Consider the following 16,416-nt stretch of genomic DNA (forward strand, 5'->3'; position numbering starts at 1 on the left):
CACATATTTTGGAAGAAGAAGATTACAGCTAATTGTTATTTTAATTTTATAATCCACTGTTAAAACGGGCCAACATACTATACAGTGTTGTATAATGAATGAGAAATGGGTGTAGATTATAAACGCTAGATAATCACAAAAAGCATGATACAGAGATGGATAAACAAACGATTTGTATAAAAAAAATAGCACTTTCAAAACATGGTAAAGGCAAAAATGTACTTACAGCAAATTTACTTATTCCCTTAGACACTATAAGACACAATTATCTATCCTTCCTAATCACTTTGAGAAATCTACTGTAAGCCCACCACTCGAAACCACTGCACTTATCTAGATGCCACAGTGTATCTAGTGAGATAAGTACATTTGTATAATAAGTTTCATGTCTACTTGCAAAGACTTGTCATCTCCCTGAACTCTGATTTTGGTTAGTGTTTGTGAACTTTTGGTTAGTGCTTTGCTATTTCCAGAAATTTCGTTTATATTTCCATGTGGTTTTGTTTGTTACCTAAACTAAAGGATGTGGTAAAGTTATGACTGCAGTGTCCAAGAAGAAGAATGGGTTTTTGCCTTCCCTTGGTGGGCACCTTGTCATAGTGAAATTGTACAGGCAGTCACGCTAGAGCTTGTGGTTAAGGTGTTAAGGTGCAGGAGTTTTTTTTCAAGGATTACAGTGTTTTAGCAATGTATACTTACATTTATGTTACTTAACACAGTAATTCTGAAAGCATCACGGTGATTTTATGGATATTTACTTATCTCACTTGCATCATATTCTCCTGATGAATTTAAAGTGTACCCATGGTGAACCTTAGGTTTAAAACAACATACTTACCTAAAAAGAGGGAACCTTTTTGATCCTAAAGGCCCCCCCCCCCCACACTGTCCTCCAGTCCCCTGTGGCCGAGCACGAACCCCGTGAAAAAACTGGCAAGGGCTTGTTTGGAAGAAGATCAGGCCGCGCTCCTACCTGGGTATTCTGTACACTAACCCCAAAGTGTGTGGGAGGGTAGAATGTACACATATGCCTTTTTATTGTTTGGACTACTGAAACTCGATCTCACAGTCATCATGCAACTAGGGCTCATTTAACTTGTTTCTAGTTTGTCTCTCTAGGTTCTGTAGATGTACATGTAAAAAGTGTGCCATGGTAATTTGGGTGCCAGGGAATGCCGCTAGTAGAACTATCAATATTATACTATTGGGCAGTGGCTAATTCCGATAGTAGAATACAGGTAATTTTTACCAATATTTTACTATCTCATGTCCTAACCATCTTCTCACATTAACCCTCTCTCTACCTACTCCTGACCCACTTCTTACACTAAACCTCGCCCGTTGCCAATCGCCATTCACCAATATCTGTGCTGCCTATAACTTCTATTTATCAGGGACCAAGCTACACTGTGGGCTCATCTATAGCCGCAATTAACATTGCTGTCTAGGCGGCGCCCATATCCCTGAACAGCTGCAAAGTGTTCACATAATCTGCCTTGTTCTGTAGGCCCACTAGGTAGTTTAGTGTTAGCATTAACAGAGATCTGTACCTGTACAAAGCTGCAGCTGAAAACTGACCCTCTTTATCTGTTCTAATAAAGATCCTGAGTGAGGCTAAAAAAGACAAGTTACCCCTCAATACATTAAACTCCATAGAACAGAGGAAGATGAGAGCTGAGTTCTGTTCTGCAACCACAATGGATACATGCTCAGTGTATTGCCCCTGGTAAGCACCTTGTGTACAAGCACCAAAAACACCCATTGGAATGGGTTGCCTCAGTGACAGAATCAGGTGAGGTGGTCTGACGGAAGTGAAGTTAGGATGCACTGAGAAGGTTGCATGCTATAAATCCCTGAACTGTTTCAGAGGGTTGTGAGTAGTTAAAGTGAAACAAAAGTCAAAACCTCCCCTCAGCTCCATCAGGTTAGTCAAACTATTATAAATTATTTCAAACAGAGCCTGAGTAGATTAATAGGTTAATTTACATTCTCTCCTGGGGGCCTTATCAGTGTTCTGCCCTGAGGCTAGGTTGCTGCTTGAGCTGGACCATGAACAGCCATCAGGAGCAGACAGTGTAGTGTCTAATCTGATGGCCCGTTGTGGTCCAGTTGGTACGCAGAGGAGATGCGTTTCAACCATAGGCTATATAATGCTGGACATACTCGGTTAGTTTTTGCGCCGGTATCGAGCCAGCGGCTCGATACCGGCGCGCCACCACTCGTCCGCGCTTGTGCGCGGATCGATTCCCGCTTGTCCCCGCGGGCGCTGCTAATCAGCCGTTCATTTCTTCCCATTGTTCTCCCCGCTGGTATCGAGCACAGTATCGATCCGGCAGGGTATCGGACAGGTTGGATCTTATCAATCGAGCCATCAGCAGCTCGATTGATAAGAATTATCTGACCGTGTATACCCAGCATAAGAAATGTATACGCTCTTCTGGAAGAATCACTGACAGCACAAAAGTGCAGTCCGCTTACTGCAACAAATCTGTTGCAGACTGACAAGTGTTAAAGGATCCTATTAATAAAATAAAAATAAATACAAATAAAAAATAAAATTATAAATGTTCACTGTCAAGGCGTTAAAATGGACAAAAATACATCAATTTTCTGCTGTAGTGTAGGAAACAGCCTGAGGCCCACTGAGATCTCCAGACTACCACTGAGATCTCCAGGCTGCCACTGAGATCTCCAGGCTGCCACTGAGATCTCCAGGCTACCACTGAGATCTCCAGGCTACCACTGAGATCTCCAGGCTACCGCTGAGATCTCCAGGCTACCAATGAGATCTCCAGGCTACCACTGAGATCTCAAGGCTGCAAGGGTCGGGATAATGCTCATTTATAACAGGGAGCTTTTGTATGCAAAAATGAATATAGCAGTGTGATTCTTACAGACTGAACTGGATTTTACATTAAGATTTAAAATGGCTGCTTCACGTAATACTTGCTGAAATTTGCCAGGGAATTGATATTTTAACATTACTTTGGGTCAAAGGCTGTTTGGATAATTATTTAGCCAATAACGAGTCCTTAGATAACAGACTATTACAATGTAGTGCATAAACATGCAAGGTTCACATATTATTTGTAGTTGCTTATCAATTGTACAGTAAATCTATTCAATTGCCAGTCTTCAGTGTGTTTCTTTGATTACTTCTTAAAATTATAACTGGTTCTCAGCTATAATGTAGAAACAAACATCTTAATGTAGGGGATACTTTTATTGCAGCGCTTTACTGAATACATCATACAATTTATCACTATCTGTCCCTCACTAAGGTTTACAGCCTAATAGCTCTAGCAACAGGATAGGATAAGCCAACAAACATATCATAGGAAGAAACAGTCGCACATCAGATGACCTATAACAAGTATTTCTTTAGTTAAACTTCTCCTTCAGCATAAATTCATAGAATGCTGAAGTACATCAGTGAGACAGGCTAGTGGGTGGTGGAGGTAAATAATGGACCTGATTCAGAGTCGGATTTGACCAGCTGCCCCCTAGCCAATTCTCCCCACATGCACACACTTTCACTAGTCCCAGAAATCAATGTATTTAAGACACACTATTTGCATACATCCGTGTCTTTCTCCTCTCCTCATCTGCTGCAGCTCCAAGCTCCCGGTCAGTCTTTCATCAGGCAGTGGGCACACTGTTTTTATTTATTCTTCTTTAGGGAGGTCACTCTCTCTGCACCTACACCCTGGAGTTTCTCTGATCTATCTGTCAGCCTCAGCAGTGCTGAGTCACATATGACGAGACGCGGCAAACTTTCTTGCCTCTCCACAGCTCTGATAGGTTGGAACTGGGTGGAGGGTGGAGTCAGACTCAAAGAGCGGCTAGCGGTGACATTGACAGCTCAGGTCACTGACTGTAAGCTGTCCCAGTTGGCTGCCCTTTTGTCCCAGACCTGGCTGTCTGTAGCCACCTACCGTGATCATGTGCATACTCTGTGGAGGAAGTAGGACCGGATGTAGGAGAGTGTTTGTAGCAGGTGCTTGCTGCTGTGGTCCACATATTTGGCAGTTTAACTACTGGAGTGAGCCAGCCTGATGCCTGTCCCTTGCTTCCTGGTGCCCAAGGTCATGTCCTTTGTGGCCTTGCCTAAAATCTGGCCAAGACTTGACTGCCTCTTTGCATCACTGCCATTTTGTCACAGGCCTGGTCATGGACATAGTCATATTCCAAAACGCTGAGATATGAAGTGGCAGCTGTTAGAAATCACCTTTGCTACGGCACCAGCACCCCCTTAGAGGTGCACCTCACAGAATGTGAGCTGACTCGACTCTCCTCACAGCAAGCATTATAGGAGGATAGAGAGCATGAAAGTAAGAGTAAGAGTGCCCTCCGTTGGCAAATAATGAACCTTAATACTGACCAGGAAAGAGTTAACTGTGTCATCATCTGAACCATCTATAATTGGTTCAGATCCCTTGTGATGTCATGATACACACCTACTCAATTAATATTCTATGAGCCCCCTTGTCCCAGTTGCAGGAATATTATGTTTTATAAATATGGCCTATGTTGATTGTTCCCGTAGTCCATATGTCTGGGGCAGTGTAGGCCTGTGGCCTTCCTTCAGGAACATGTTCTCAGTATCTGCTTGCATCATCTGCTCCAAGCAGACACTGAGATGCTTCTGCTTGCATCACGAGAAACTCTATTTAAAGGTATACTCTGCGAACAAGACTTTTACCTAAAACTCAGTCCAAATAACTGAGGCCTACTTAAATTATAACAGCAGCAAGGTGCATACCTCATCACAGTTTCAAACTCCATCCATGCCATTGTGTCAAAAACAGATCTGTAGGAAAAGGGCATGAAAAAAAATCTGTGATCAAACACATATTTAAAGCTTTTAGTTATTTTAACCCAAACAGTGCACTGTGGAATATAACAAGTAACACCACTGGTGACTGAGGTTAAAATGTGTGAGTAAAATAATAGAAAAAGAAGAACGGAAACACCCTAAGTATATATCATAATGTGGTAAGACTGAAAATGAAAAAATAGCAAATAATTTGTAGGCAATCTAAAAAATGGGAGTGGGAAAGAAGCGGATGGGAAACCAGAATTCCTAAAATGTCTAAAGGCTAGAACAGGCATTGTAGCCCCATTGTTGGTAAGACAGTAAAGAAAAAAGCAATGGAATAGAGATTACAGAAGAGATCCAAAAGGTCAGAGAGCACAATAGTTGTGAGCTGTAGGCTCCTGTTAACATTTAAAAACCAAGACAGGCAATATCCAACAGTTATAGGAGGGTCTGCATATACACCTGGACTACTGATATAACAATAGCTAATATTTTTCGGCTCCCCTGAGGGGCCTCTGTAAGGTCTGAAGTCCCATAAATCTAAGTATCGAGGACCATCTTATTATTCTTTCCTGGCATTGTCAGTCTATGTGAGTGAGCCCTGTCCTGTTCTGAACAGGTGTTTCTGCACTCTTGGTCTGATCTGGTGGATGGTCTTGTCAATGTACAAAAAAAAATCTTCATTGCAGTTTATGTAAATCCTAAAGAAAAACTCAAAAATGTTCCTAGGATTTGCTTCACTAGAAGCAATGATAGGGTTAAGCTTGTGTTTACACAGTGCAGAGCTGTGTGCACACACAGCTAACAGCTCTGAATCAGAGCTGCTGATAAGAGCACAGTCCAGTGAATTTATTCAGCAACCATATGTGAAATAAAGACTTTTCATTGTGTGATGTGCTAGAGTTTGGATCAGCTTTAAATAAAAATAACCCACACATGCTTTTGTCACCAAATTTCCCATGTGTATTCGAACACTAGTGGGAGCATGTCAAAAATATTTTTCAAAAGACCTTTTAGTTTTTGACAAAATAAATTTTAAAATGGGGAAATGCGTTTTTAAACCCAGAGCAGGTTCCTTAAAGGAATACTTAAGCCAAAAACAAAAAATGATATTTACTCACCCGGGGCATCCCTAAGCCCCCTGAAGCTGGATGGTGCCCTCGCAGCCCTGCTCCAATCGTCCTGGCGGGGACAGGACGATCGGAGCGGGGCTGCGAGGGCACCATCCAGCTTCAGGGGGCTGAGGGATGCCCCGGGTGAGTAAATATCATTTTTTGTTTTTGGCTTAAGTATTCCTTTAAGTGCTTTTAGGCCCATTAGCTTCCCCATGCTTCAGTCTATGATATCTATATTTTTAATTACCGTAATCCATTTCCAATGGAAAGGAAAGAAGGGGAGATTAGATTTGATGGTGTCCATACAGTAAACGTGATGAATTTATTCCATAGAAATTCCCCTTGAGAAGAAATACTGGAAAAGCATGTGGCTGATTTGTAAGTCTCTTATTGGCTGGTTATGATCATGTGACCATGTCTAGCTTCTGTTTCATCCTATATGTGAAAAACAGGAATCTGAAGTGAGGCAGGATCACATTATTATGACTGGGCCATTGGAGAGCAAAAAAATCAATCACTCAGGCCTTGTTTCCATCTGTGATTTTTTATCCGCTTCTGTCCGTTTTTTATCAGCACATCATTGTTAGGCCTCGTTCACATCTACCAACGCAGATGGCCGTGCGATCCGAACGCAGCGCATCCGATCGCACACCATATGCGCCGCTGCCCGCTGCGCTGCTGATCCCATCCATTGACAGTGATGGGATCAGCTCTGCGCTTCCGGGCAAAATGCATGCAGCAGTGCGCAAGCGCTTCCCAGCGCATCGTACTGCTGCTCAGCACAGTAGATGTGAACGGTAGAAGGGCAGACTATGCCCTTCTGCCGTTTCTGCGTTTCAGCACATCATACGCGCTTCCATATCCGCACGGAAGCATGTATGATGTGAACGAGGCCTAATTGATACATGTTGCTGCAAAGCGTATAGAAGTGGACAGAAGCGCACAGATGGAAACAAGGCATACACGCTTCTCCATGAATTTTCATCAAGGAACGTTTCTGCAACATCAAATGATAAGCTAAGAAATCCTTTAGAATCTTTTATGGTGTTTGTAGCCCAATAATATTGATAGGGCAAACTCTGTTATACAGTTTAGATCTAGCAATCACACGCATTATATGAGTAATAGAGTAACTATGACCAATTAGATAAATATTAATCACCTTCTGATGAAACTGTGGAAAATGCTTGTTGCACAGGTGTTACTATTTCAGCAACTCATAAACCATCTTTAATTTCATCTATGAATTTGTTTGTACAATTAGGGCTCACAAACAATGTGATTTGTATCATTTCTAGATACGGAAATGACCACAGCTGTGAAAGGCAGATGTAATACTGCATAAAAGTAAAACAACATTTTTTTGCACCTTTGCATACCTAAAAGATGTAAATATTTCTATATATGTATAAAGCTCTATGTTCAACCAAAAAAAGAACCCAGAAGTGAACCTGGTGGTTTGTATGCCTTGTGTTCAGCATTGCTGTGTGTGTATAAGACAGTTAAGCATTCCATACACTGTTAGATATGTAGTAGATTAGGAAAACAAGTATCTCTTGCCTATCATATACCATCACTCAATGCCAGATCAGATTCCTGTTGCAATATCAGATCTAAGATAAACTGCCTCATTGCTAGCTTAGTGCTTAGCCATCATTGCTGTACACATCTATGCAGCCAATGATCACAAAACACTCGTACCCACAGCCACCTTGTGCTCAATACAGATAGAAATAGCCATTCAATAAAATGACCAAACATTGATTGAGTGGGGTTTAACTTTTTTTTAAGCCTTACTAACCCTGTATCAGCAACAGGGCAATGCAGAGGGTCCTTAAAGGGACACTTAAGCCAGGAATAAAAAACAGTTTTACTTGCCTGGGGTTTCTACCAGCCCCTTCTAGCCGTCCCGTGCCCTCGCAGTCACTCACAGGGCCTGTGGTCCCCCGCCACCAGCTAGTTTCGTTTTCGGTGACAGGGAGTCGGCGGGCTTTCTGCGCCTGCGTAGGCCTGGCCACGCGTACCCTTCTTCAGGTTCCCGTCCTCAATAGCATCCTACACAGGCACAGGATGCTATTGCGGATGGAAAAGTGAAGAAAAAAAGACAATTTTAGGGAGAAGCCAAATAACTTATCTTTATGTTTTGGCATATGGGAGGAAACCGGAGTGCCCTGGCTGGGATTTGAACCAGTGCTGCAAGGAGAGGGTGTTAACCACTACGCCACCGTGCTGCCCAAGTTTTTAAGCATAGCTCCATTCCCTAGAATCCCTTGGAGCTGAACTGGCAATTAGTCTGGTTTGTAAAAAGGGGGCCTCATTCACTTTTATTGTGGCTATGGATCTCCACTTCTTGTAATCTGCGCTAATAGTGGCTAACAGCTTTGTAAAGAAAGCACCTTTGTTCTCCCCTCTGCCTCAGTAAAGCCAATAATACTCTCCACTTTCAACGTGAAAAAATTTATTTTATAATCAGTAAATTGTACATTTATAAATAGCACCATCTAAGAAGGAGGATGGCGGATAATACATTGAATCTGAAAGCAGTTATCATTACTCAAGGCGGAAATGATCTACACTTATTAGTGTGGAGATCAGCAAATTGTCAGAAAAGTGCCGTTATCTCTGCTGTAACAAAATCACCTCTATGGTGATCATCTGATTGTCACCTTTAAGATCAGTGCTATGAAGGAGCAAAAATAAAGGAACGCAAGAAGGAGGCAAACACTTTTTACACAACTGTGTGGCATCCTGCTGATCCTTCTCACTGCAAGTTTCTGTAGTGAAGTGAAACCTAAGAGGGTTTTGCTGCTGAGATGCAGAAGCTCGGCCGGTCCACAGTTTAATGTTACAGCAGTGACAACTAGTGGTGGTAATTGTTAATTGAACTACAGCAGTAACATTTTCAGTCTGACTGTCTGTTTCATAAATTAGTAACTTATTGATGCCATCATTGCCCCAAAATTAATCATCCTGTCCAGTTATAAATAGTTTTTCTTCATTTTATAGCTTATTTTATTAAAGCCAGTCCCAATTTTATGTAAAGAAATGCCAAGAAGTACCAAGGATACTAAAACTACTAATTGTCATGTTGCTTCCAATTCTAGCTTGCTTCTGCTGCAGTGAACAATGCGTCCTCATTATCTACAGAAAACAGTAAATACGTTTTATAATATTTGGTATTATCTTAATGTGAGCTGCACAACTAGTGAAAGTAGCTTTTCTACAAAATTGGTAAAAAGTCTCTATTTGCATGTTAAAGAACCACTATCACAAGAAATTGACAAATTTACACGTAAAACACATACACAGTCACTGCCACTCACAGGAGGTAGATATTAAAAATCTGAGAGGTATCAGACTAGTCCAACTTCTCAAAGGGGAGTCTCAGCATTTCCTTTATTATTTATAAAAGGGCAACACGGTGGCGTAGTGGTTAGCTCTCTCACCTTGCAGCGCTGGGTCCCTGGTTTGAATCCCAGCCAGGGCACTATCTGCAAAGAGTTTGTATGTTCTCTCCGTGTCTGCGTGGGTTTCCTCTGGGCACTCCGGTTTCCTCCCACATTCCAAAAAACATACGGATAAGTTAATTGGCTCCCCCTAAAATTGGCCCTAGACTACAGTACTTACACTACATAATATAGACATATGGCAATGGTAGGGATTAGATTGTGAGCTCCTTTGAGGGACAGTTAGTGACAAGATATATATATACACTGTACAGCGCTGCGTAATATGTCGGCACTATATAAATACTAAATTATAATAATAATAATAAAAAAATAATAATAATAATAAAAGCACTCCCTGGAAAGGTTCTGTGCTGGCCAACCTCCCTATTTTCTTGCATGCTATTTTGGTGATTGAACTGAGCAACTGCCCATTGAGTAAGTGTTTTTGAAAATAAAGATATCCCTGGGAATACCCTATAAGTAGTTGGACTAGTCCAAAACATTTGTCAGATTTTTTTTTCTTATTACTAAAAGTGACCGCAAGATGGGGAAGTAAATAATTTTATCATGCATAGGCAAATTTACAACTAATATGTATGTAGTTTAAATCTTTTTGCGACAAGTGTCCTTGAAACAAGGGCTTGAGAATAGAATACATAAACCAACCTTCAGTGGAAACTTAAATAAATAAAAAAGGAACATGTGTTCACAGGAATGCTAAAGCTTTCTGAATTTCAGTGATATTTTCCATTTTTTCCCTTCAACCTTATTGGATGTTGATTATAATCCATCTCCATATTTTTGGCTTACAGTACATGGGCATTCACTGGCAGGGATCATTTTTACATGTGTAAAAGCTTCAGTGATAAGATGAGTTCAAATATGTCATGTTTGGGCACAGTTTACTCAGCAGCACTTTTAACTCCCTTGATGCTTCCCCAGCGACTGACTGATATGCCAGTGGGGTAACTGCAGGTGGGGGCACCCTGTGAGAGTAAAGTCACGAGTACTGAAGTTCATATTTGGTTTAAAGCTGTTGTGCTGCTGTTGTGAATATCTGGTGCAGCAATTAGCGGTCTGTAGGGGAGTGAGACAGCCATCTTGGAATTAGCAGGTGACCTAAACATCCAGAGGGTAAACGAAAAGCCATATCAGTCCAACCATTTCAGTCCTATTTGTTTATCTTTCCAGATCAGTGTGCTGGGAAGATTAGCTATCTAGGATGTTTTTGTGAGGCGGGAAAAAAACCTGATATTTACTGCTAAGGGGTGTTATAAAGTAGTTTGATTTTAGAATTTTACACAGGCAAGATCTGTTAGTGTTAGTGAATAGCAGTGTTTTATATAGCAGCCATAAATAGCAGCAGAGTTCTTACTTTATTCAGTGTTTAGTGTTACTGTTGCTATCACCATCTATACTGTATATATGAAATTGGACGTGTTTTGTGAGTGTGTATGTGTATGTATGTACCGCCTTCACTCGAATATGCCTTAATCGATTTAAAAAAAACTTGGTATACAAATCCCTTACTACCTGGGAAAATATGTTCTGGGGGTCTCATGATCCCTCCCCCCTCCACCTTGCAAACCTGGATGGAACCACAAATAATTAATTACGAACGGTTGTCCCGAAAAATCAAAAGCTTTTTTTTTCATTCATTCGAGAAATCTGATCAAATTTCCCATTTTTATTTGATAAAAGAAGATCGGTAGTGTTGGATTTTTCTGATCAATTTTTATCAAAATTGTATGGTGTGTTTTAAGATGTAAAGACCCAAGCCATTTTTTCTGAGTTTTCAATTATTTTTTTCATGATTGTGGAAAATTTAAACATATGTGTGTGGTACATTGGTCAGATTTTTGAAATATTACAATCAGTCAGAAAAATCGACTGCAATTCTTTAATATAAAAGATATTTAAAACATCGTATGGTGTGTGGCCACCTTTAGACTGTTAATGCCAGGGTTCTCAAACTTGGCACAATTAGTCACTGGGTGACTGGGATTAACCACTTAAGCTCTCAGTCGTTTTCACTTTATGCATCCGAGCAATGTTCACCTCCCATTCATTAGCCTATAACTTTATCACTACTTATCACAATGAACTGATCTATATCTTGTTTTTTCCGCCACCAATTAGGCTTTCTTTGGGGGGGTACATTTTGCTAAGAGCTACCTTACTGTAAATGCATTTTAACAGTAAGAAGAAGAAAAAAAATGAAAAAATTCATTATTTGTCAGTTTCGGCCATTATAGTTTTAAAATAATACATGCCTCCATAATTAAAACCCATGTATTGTATTTGCCCATTTGTCACGGGTATTTCACCGTTTAAATTATGTCCCTATCACAATGTATCGCGACAATATTTTATTTGGAAATAAAAGAGCATTTTTTCTGTTTTGCATCCATCACTATTTACAAGATTATAAAAAAAATAGAGAGAAATATTTCATCTTTACATAGATATTTAAAAAGTTTAGACCCTTAGGTAAATATTTATGTGTTGTTTTTTTTTATAGTAATGTTTTTTTTTTTTATTAAACATTTTATGTGGTCATTTTTGGGAGGGTGGGGTATAAATAGTGTTTTATTTGGGGAAATATTTGTGTATTGTAATATTTTTTTACTTTTAGATGTAGTTTTACTTTTTGGCCACAAGATGGCAATCTTGAGTTTGTTTACATGACGTCACTCTAAGTGTACAATGTACGCTTAGAGGGAAATAGCTTCAGAAAAAGCGTAGCTTCCGAGAGAAGCTGACGCTTTTTCAGCGGGGGAGAGGAATCGGTGATCGGGCACCATAGCCCGATACATTGATTCCTGGGCTGACGAATCCGCGGCCGGGGGTGCGCGTGCACGCATGCAATCGGCCGCGGGAGCGCGCGAGAGCGTGCATGTCCTCCTAGACGTTTTTATACGTCAAGGAGGACAAAGTGGTTAATATTCACGAAAGTGAGTGAAGCCTACAACAGCCAATCAAAATTAACTTATTGATTTTCAAGGGGAATATTTAAAATAAATTTAAATTTGTTAAAAAAAAAAAGAATACTACTACTACTAATAATAATAATATTAATAATAAACAATTTCATTAATTGAGTTATATTCAGTAAAATTCCTCTTTAACAATATGCAATTCTACCTTCCAGCTGATCAGAGGGCCCACTTAGTCTGGAAGCTGATGGAAGAACCCAGCTCACTTTTTAGCCGCTATATTAATTTATTAATTTATACAGTAAAAACATCCTCCGTCATACAGCACAGAGTATATGTGCATCTGTGTCCTCAACCTCCTACTCTGTTCATGCCACAAAAGTACCTTCTACTGCCGCTACTCAGATGGAGACAGATATATACAGTATAATCTCTTTATAGTAAACTCCAAGGGACCAGGAAAGTAGTTTACTATATCAAAAGTTTACTATATCAGAACTGGTCATATATTGTATATTTATACAGACACATTTGCTGGGGCCTGAGGGCTGAGTTTACTATATCCAGAGGTTTACTATATCAGAGTTTACTATAACGAGATTCTAATATATATATATATATATATATATATATATATATATATATATATATATATATATATATATATATATATATATATACAGTATATATATATATTTTTTTTCTTTTTTTTTTCTTTTCTAGAATGCTTAAATCCTGGGCAGGTCCCTGTAACTGCCTTCTGCTCCTGCTCTAAGGCCTGAATATTTTTTTAAGAAGAACCATCTGTGGCAGAGTTCCCCAACCCTATCCTCAAGGCCTACCAACAGTACATGTTTTTCAGAAAACCACAAGCATGCACAGGTGGGGTAATTAGTGTTGCAGCAGGGATGATTAACTACCTCTGTGGATTTCCACAAAAAATTCACTGTTGGTGGGCTTTGAGGACAGCGTTGGGGAACACTGATCTATCTGACCTCTGCCTATATATAATCAGGTGAGGAGTATCTATGTTTTCTCAGAAGACCACTGACTAATTTTTAAAGACTCCCCCAAGGTCCTCCTGTCGGCACAGTGAGGTGAAGACTGTCCAATATTTAACACTGCTAATGAAGAAACCTTTTTGCCCACTACCACAGTTAAAATATCACCTTTGAGGGTAGTAAACTGATGCACATGTTGAATGTTTCCATGACATCAGTTGAGGTTCTTACTACAAGAGAGAAGCCTTGACTTTCCTTTGTTGATAAAATTATTTTGAGGAGCTGCTGACTTTGTGTAAAACCGAGGAGTAAAAAAAAAGTTAACACAGAGAGCAAAGTATACACTGCCAAGGTGTGTACAGTATCGCTACTGGGGGTCCAGAAATGATTAATTATAAGGGATTTTGTAGCAACATACCCATAATTTCGTCAAATATGTGCCCTATTTAGCAACTTAGTCCTGAAGCGAAATAAAGCCATATTCAAGTGAACTTAGTACCCGCTGCCTGAATATCATGCCGCAACTCACAGCCCAGTGCTTTACTATGAACTGGGCCATTTAGATCAATTCATCCCTTTCCACTGTGACATTGGGGCTGATCTGTGTGCATTCATAATGCTCACTTAATGTTGTGTGTTTAGCATTCTTTAATTACATAGGATGAAAAACATAAAGATAGATTGATTTCTGACAAATTTATGCACTGATATATTTAGGATTTTTCATAACAGATCAATATGAAACAGATTAATATGAATCAAGCTTAAAACATGGGAAAAGGAAAATTCCAATATGCATTCATAAGCAAAGAATCTTTTTGTGATGTGAAACTAATAAACAAGAACAGCAGTCTAATGTAATGAGAAATTATACATATCTTAATGTGAAAATGAATTGAGTTATCCATTATAATGATCGGCTCTGCTGTCTGCACAGGCAGACAGCTGTTTGACCACTTTGTAAATCTGAGTGCGGCAGGTCCCTGGAAAAGAGACCTGTCTCCACTCTGCAAGCTGCAGAGTTGCTGTTCTGGGGAGGAATTTGCATTCACTTGTCATGCAAATTGCTTAGCTGCTTCCTCTGATGGCTTGCAGTATAAAAAACATTTCTTCCCAGAATTCCTTGCTGGTCATGATGGTTTGTTCCTGCTGACTTACCTGGAGTCTCAGCCTTTGCTAATCGTTTGTTAAGATTATCTTAGAGTAATTCCTTGGGAGTGCACTAGGCATTCCTTCTAGCATAGTCAGGTTGTATTATCTGTTTGCCTTCTACTGTCTATCTGTTGCGATTGTCTTGTCACCAGCGGCGGTCGACATGAAATCGTTCTGTCTGTTGGGATCGCATTCGCCCTAGCGGTAGTAGCGGTGGTTCCTTCTGTATTCTGCCTTAGGGGTGCTAACCAGAGCAGCGGTTGCTACTGGTAGCCCCATCTGTCTGTCTGTCTGGATTGCATTCGCCCTAGCGGTAGTGGCGGTGGTTCCTTGTGTACTCTGTCTGGGAGTGTAGGCTAGAGCTGCGGTTGCTGCTGGCTACTCCTTCTCTCTGTCTTGTCTGGTACGAACGCTTGTTGTAGGCTCGGTGAGGTAACCGTTTAGCAAGCGTTCGCGTTCTCTATTTTCGTGTTTATGTTATATTGGTTAGTTAGGGTGGCACGCTTATCACTGGGTGCCCAACGCGCGGTGATCGTGTCTTTAACACGTTCGCTGTTGCGAATGAGTGCGGAGTTCGCGTTTAGCTACCGTTTGTTATTTTCGTTGACGTTCTGATCATTGTTATTTGCTATGACTTTCTTGCTACACTTGTGCTCTGTCTGATTCGGTCTTGTGTCACTATTGGCAATCGCCACTCTGGCGATTGCTTTCCCACTTCGTTTCCGCTGTTGTGTGTTCACCGTCGCTGGGTGGCGACTAGATTGGTGGACACACATACATTCTGTTTCTGTGCTCTCTCTCTTTAAGGGCTATCTTGCCCTGCATTGCTTCAACTCGTGCAATTCCCATCTGGCATCTGTGGCAGGGCAGAGGCTGTGTTCCTCTGCACTCCACAGCTCCATCTGCCGGTGGGAATTTTCCTCTACAGGTGCATAGCACCATAGCTGGGTTCTGTTAAATTACACGCTTGTGGAGGATTTCCGCAGTGTCAGCGCACATCTTGTGCGCTGACCACGGAAATAATTCTGCAATCGTTACATCCATCTAATAAGGTTTCAAGGTGCAAGTGATCCCCAAAAAATAGCTTTGCATGCAATCCTTCAGTTAAGTAAACTAGGCCCTAAATGTATTGTGTAATATGTCCTTAAGTGTCTCAGGTTAATAACCTTCTTTAACAGCCCTCTCTGTATCCCATCTTTTTGCAATCTAATGATCAGCATGATTATGCCAAGCCACAACAACCCATCCCACACAGTTTGCTATTTACTGCTTCAGGTCATATGGCCATTGTTTTTAAGAGAGGATCTAAAGAAGCCTCTTTTGACACCAATCGGTCTTATGTTGCCAGTATATATAGTGAGCTATCAGATGATCTATTTAATACAATTTATTACAATGACTATTGGCATCATCTCCACGCAAAACAGCTGTTAGCTGTCTGGTAATACCACCCATTTTCACCCACCTGCCTAAGTGTCCTGAGATGTCCCACTCTGTTCACATGTGCCTGTATTTTTGAAGGAATAAAATATTTGAAGTAGGTTGGTGATATCATCTTTCCACTTATGCAATTTACCTGTACACAATATACAGCCACCACAGCCAGCAGGTTCTCAGTTGTCACTGTGAACAAGTAATGACCTGGACACTCATCTGTGACTTGATCCTCAGGTGCTGATTCTCCTTCCTCTTCACCAACATGTTTTTATTGTTGTATGTGTACTAATTATAAAGATCCCCTCTCACTTTCTAGCACCAAATAGTAATAGTTAGATTTAAGTTGCAGGCAGAAAGTAATCAGTAGAATCTAGTGGCAGGCAGAAAGTGATCAGTAGAGTATAATGACAGCCAGACAGTGATTGGTAGAGTCTAGTGACAGGCACACAGTGATAACTAGACTCTACAGGCAGGCAGGCAGTGGCTGGAAAATTCTGCACATATTCA

The sequence above is a fragment of the Hyperolius riggenbachi genome, chromosome 2, assembly GCF_040937935.1.
Source record: "Hyperolius riggenbachi isolate aHypRig1 chromosome 2, aHypRig1.pri, whole genome shotgun sequence".
Taxonomy (NCBI): Eukaryota; Metazoa; Chordata; class Amphibia; order Anura; family Hyperoliidae; genus Hyperolius; species Hyperolius riggenbachi.